Below are 5,318 nucleotides of genomic sequence, written 5' to 3'. Positions count from 1 at the left end.
TAGAAAAGTGCTTTGCAATTTGGGTTTTTAATGGTACTCATAACTGCTGATTCCCAAAGAGGGCTGGGACAAAGGTTTAGCACTGTCTTTATTATAACTTTATTACAGATGTAAAGATATTGCAAGTTTAAATGATGGAAACATGATCAGGGTAAAAATCCCTCTTTGCTTTATAACTAAGACCCTGATCCAAAGCCCCGTGAAATCAGGCTTTTCCCTGACTCGTTGGGCTTTGCACCAGCCCTGTCCCTTCTTGTTACACGATGCTGAGGCTCAGACTCTGCTCCTGGAGGGAACCTGGAGCCATTTCACCAGGAGCTGCTGCTTCACACGGAACCACCTCCCTGCCCACAGCCCCAGCCCTGTAGGCTTAAATTATAGGTTTAAACTAACACCTTCCTTTTCCTTTCCCTTTTAATTTAGCAGGTGAGGGAAGTAAATGAGCAGGCATCACGTTGCTAGATGGGATCTTTAAACCACCTCCACTGGTGCAGCACAGGGAGGGATAGGTTTCCAAACACTGTTTGCACAGATGCAGTAACTAAATAGTCCCCTCCACATCGCTGCCATTTGTTTTCATAAGCTTTTAATTTCCTTTGTTTTAAGTGACCTTCCCAGACTTAAGTGCTGCCAGTCAGCTCAGAAAGGGCTCAGGCACTGCACTGATCCCCCCTTAGATGCTGTGTGATGATTATCCTGGAGGAACAGCCCCATGGGCAGCAAAAACCTTCCCTTCACCATCCAGAAGCAACAATGCTCCATAGCGTCTCTCCTCTTACATTGCCAATTCAAAATGTAAAGTCCCTTGGTATAAATTTGGGTGGAAGCTTTAAAAATTCCCAAACTGGTCCAGCACTTCAATAGATCAGCATCTTTACGAAACAAGGAAGAAGAAAGATAACAGTAGACAAATAAACACCTGAATCCAACGGCATGAAAATACCCTGTCACAGCATCAAACTATTCCCTGTTCAACTAAAGACAATGTGGATACTATCCCTGAGGTAGCAGCCATCTCTGGTAAACTTGAGAGCTCCAAGAATAGGTTATGCCCATTATGGGTTACCAAAAATAAAATAGAATAATAAAGAAATCAGCTTTTTGGATGCTTTGTTCCTTGCTGTAATTTCAGCTGGAATTTTCTGCTGTAAGCCAGGAAAGTGAGAGGGTTTGTTTGGATCTGCCCAGAAAAGGCAGGGAGTTGATTTAGTGGAGTTGCTTGGAAAAATAGTAGAGGATGAGATTCCTACCCCAAACACAGGCAGCTGCCAGTGGCTTGCACCAGACCCAACACCTGCCTGTTGTCCAGTGGTTTTATCTCCAGATAAAAACCTCAATTCCTCCCACTAAAAAAGGGGGGGGAAAGAAAAAGAAATAAAGAATCTGGCAAGTTGTTGCTTAAATGTGTGAGGTGACAGCCTGGCTGGTTCAGCCCTCTGTCCTGGTATGTAAAATGATGCCCTTTGCTGCATGGGCGCAGCAGAGCTTTGCCTCAGGGCTCAGTAGGGCTCATCCCTCCTGGGATGCTGTCAGCGGCATGGGACACGCTCCCAGAGCAGCAATGCTCCTGTCAACCAACAGCCTGGCCAAAGCCCAAAGGTGATTCCTTTGAAGAAGCCTCTGATTCCATGAAAATGGGTACGTGCTCATGGAAGACCTGGGAAAAATGTTTTTAACACCTGTGAAACCACATCCAAACCACTGGCAGCACATGGGGATCTGCAGTCCTACATCTATCCAAGAACACCAAGAACTTAGTGTCTACCCAAGTACGATGTGTTTACCCAAATACAACACGTCCACTCAAGTACAAGTGTACCCAGGTACAACGTATCTACCCAAGTACAACACATCTACCCAAGTACAACTGTGTCTCAAGCACAGAATAACAACCCTGTGGTTTCCCTCAAACACAGGGTAGCAGTTTGGCTGAACCAAGGACAAACTTGAAGCTGTGCCCCATGCTGAAACCAAACAGAAGCTATTTTTGTTCTTTTTTCCTTCTTATTTTACAGGTTAAAGGCCAGACATGCTCCAGGCGGTGTTTTCCCAAGGTTTTGGTTGGCACAGCTTTGCCTCCGGCCTGGCTCAGGCATTGATCAATGGCAAGAGGCGCTGTTATGTGTTGCTTCTCCAGCTGAATGGCAGCTCCAGGTACTCCACAGCACAAAGCAACAATGTGCCCTTTTGAGGGGGTTTTGCCCAGTTTTGTGGACTTGGGACGCTTGGAAAACCCATGGAAGACCACATCCTCCTGCTGGATCTCCAGACTTGAGCCTCATTGCTTCGGGGGCTGACCTGCCACAATCATCCACATTAGGTCCCAGTGGATTGACAAGAGCGGAAAAGAAACCCCAAAAAAGAGGAAAAGCTAAACATCTAAAAAATAGTCTTTAAAGATTTACATCCATCTTCCACCGTCTCAAACCAACACATATTCTGCACTGGTTTAAGCCATCACATTTCTGCATAATTAAACCAAAAAGAAAAAGCTCTATTCTTGACATACTATTGTCTTTCAGCTAGTCAAATGGCACAGCATTTCCCTTTAATAAAAGGAAGTAGTGACAAATACTTGTTACTATTACAATATCACAATAATATGATATTAAATTAATAGCATGTTCACAGCTCCAGGAAGTCTGAGCTGAAAGCTAGTCTAAATTCTGTGTTCACTTTGGCACCAGGACTTATTCAACGTGAACGTCGGCGATATACACACAAAATAAAACAACATAAAGAAAAGCTGGGCTGGAGTGGGATGGCAGGAGGAGATTGGGTTTTCTTTGATATGAGGTTATAACTCAAGTCCCATCATCCTCCAGTTCCCACCACGGGATGGGCTGTGCTATCGGTCTCGCATGGTGCAACCAGTGCTGTCCCCCTATGGTCCCTTCCCACCGCATCTCCAGGTCCAGCATCATGCAAAAAAGAGTGTCTCCCCACAGTAGGGGTGAGCAGGAATTGGTCTTATGTCCCATTTCACCTCTTTGGTGGGGTGGGGAGCTGCTATTTGGGAGTTTAATGCATAAATTTAACCCTTCAAATTTCTTCTGACCTGCATGATGTCTACAGGAGGAGGAATTTTAATGGCAGAGGGCTACGAACACCAAGCCTCAAGTGTTCCTTGCTCTCAAGGTCAATGCCATTAACATCTGCTTGGGCCAAGCTGGGTGATTCGATCTGGAAGGACAGAGTCCTGCTCACAGCTAACCCAGCCCAGCACCAGGACACAGCACCGGGGAAGATGTTTGCCTTATGGTCCTGTATATTGTATTATTTACACAGTTATCAGTAGCATCCCATTGACAGATTTGAAGGAGATGGGGGATGTTTCTGACACAAGGGACTCTCCCACAGGTACCATTTAAAAAATACAATTATTACTTGTCTTTAAACTTATTTTCTTTCCTGATTCCTTTCACTTGTCCTTGCAAAGAAAGTGACATTTGATTCGCCACCACCTATACGAAGAGTTCAAACCTTCACATTCACCCGGTTTTAACCAACGCACGCAGTGGGGAAAGGGCTGCCCGAGGTCCCTGTCCCCTGTGCATGCCCCCATCACACCCCATGGATGACACCAGACTCACAAGGCTGCACCATGCCAGGACAACCCTAAAACCATGGAGTCCCTGGAGGTGGTTTGGGGTCACACACAAACCCTCTCTTTGGTGCTGGGAGCTCCTCTGCCCACCCTGGGCATGGGAAAGGGGCAGCTGCCGGCAGCCCTCAGCATCCGGAATCCCTCCTGGCCTCATCCCTCCCGGGGAAATGAGCCATTTTCAGCTCTGTTCATCCTCTGGATGATCTCCTGCTAGCTGGAAATGCGCTGGAGGAGCTGGGAGCAGCTCAGTAGCATCTCAAAGGGTTTTGGAAGTGCTGTATCAGTTTCCTTACAGATGCTCCTGATGGTAGGATGGGCTTTTAAGGGATAAGACAGTGACATGCAGGTTTGCACCTCCCAAGCGTGTCTTATGCTGCTTGTGCTGGCACATGCCATAAATCATCCTGCTAGGAATCAGCCTTGGAGGGCAGAGTGCTGATGGGGCAGGAGTGTGCCCTGGCCTCAGTGCTGGCATCTGAGCACCCTGCACGCCCTCCTCCCTCCCAAATACACCCAGGATGGATCGAGGCAGCTACCACCAGCACCCAAATCAGCCCTGCAAAGCAATGGTGCTGGTGAACCAGGGGGCATCAAGCCACGTATCTGTGATGGCCCCAACAATCTTTAAAGTAAGAAAACCATGATACAAATCTCCACCACACAAATCACACCAGAGCCCCGCTACATGCCCTAAAAGTAAAGCTCATAACACTAGTGAAGCATCTTGCTTCGTGTGGGGCTGGGTGGGAGAGGCAGAATTGGGGGACAGGAGAGGACACACACACACACACACACACATACACACACTCGAGTTTCTATCACACTTGAGGTAGAACATTGCTTTCAAAGGTTTGGAAGTGCTTTACATGGGAACAACGACAAGAACACCACCAAGGCGGCGGGTACAGAGCGTGACTGCTGAGGTAGGACCAAGCTTGTACTGACCAAGTGCTACACTACTTGTTTGCTGAACACGAAGGAAGACGCAGGTATCTCTGCTTCCCAGAAGACATTCATTCCGGTTGAGGTAGGTTCTGAGTCCACTCGGGTTGTCTGTCCAAGTCTTTCAGTAGCCCTCAGGCAGGCATCCTTTGACACACACACTCTTTTTTTTTTTTCCTTTTTTTTTTTTTCATATTATTTAGAGTCAATCAGCAAAAAAAGTATCCTGAGAAATAGAGAAAGTGTACAAAACCATCAAATCCATGGAGAGACACCCTTCCTGGGCCTCAATTTTTGGAGTCAAGTCAGAAGGATTTCTCCGAATCCAGTCTTCTGGAAATAAAAAATAGATCCAAAAAGTAATCCTAAAGCTGCTGATCAGGAACACGTCTGGGATGCCAAGAGGAGGAGGCTCCACCATATCCCCAGTCTGTCAGAGACAGGAGAGTTTGCCAAACTCTGCCAAGGAGTCTTTTACTTAGCAGCTGCAGGGAAAATCCATCGTGACCAGTCTCGATAAAGCCATCATCAGAAGAAACACACCGAGAGGCCCGAGGGAGATCAGAAAGATAAACTTCACAGAGTTTCCAAAAGGCTGGATGCATATATATATATTTATATATATATATATAAAAATAAAGCAAAACAAAAAAATAACAATCAGACCGTAGAAATCTTCAATTGACCTGAGATTGACAACTCGTAAAGACATCACCAGCCGCGGGTTTGGTTTCTGGTAAATCCTACAAGAGGGTTTGAGTCTTGGCAG

Source organism: Nestor notabilis, unplaced genomic scaffold (genome assembly GCF_000696875.1).
Source record: "Nestor notabilis isolate BGI_N333 unplaced genomic scaffold, ASM69687v1 scaffold9483, whole genome shotgun sequence".
Lineage (NCBI taxonomy): Eukaryota > Metazoa > Chordata > Aves > Psittaciformes > Psittacidae > Nestor > Nestor notabilis.
This window is presented reverse-complemented; position numbering follows the sequence as displayed.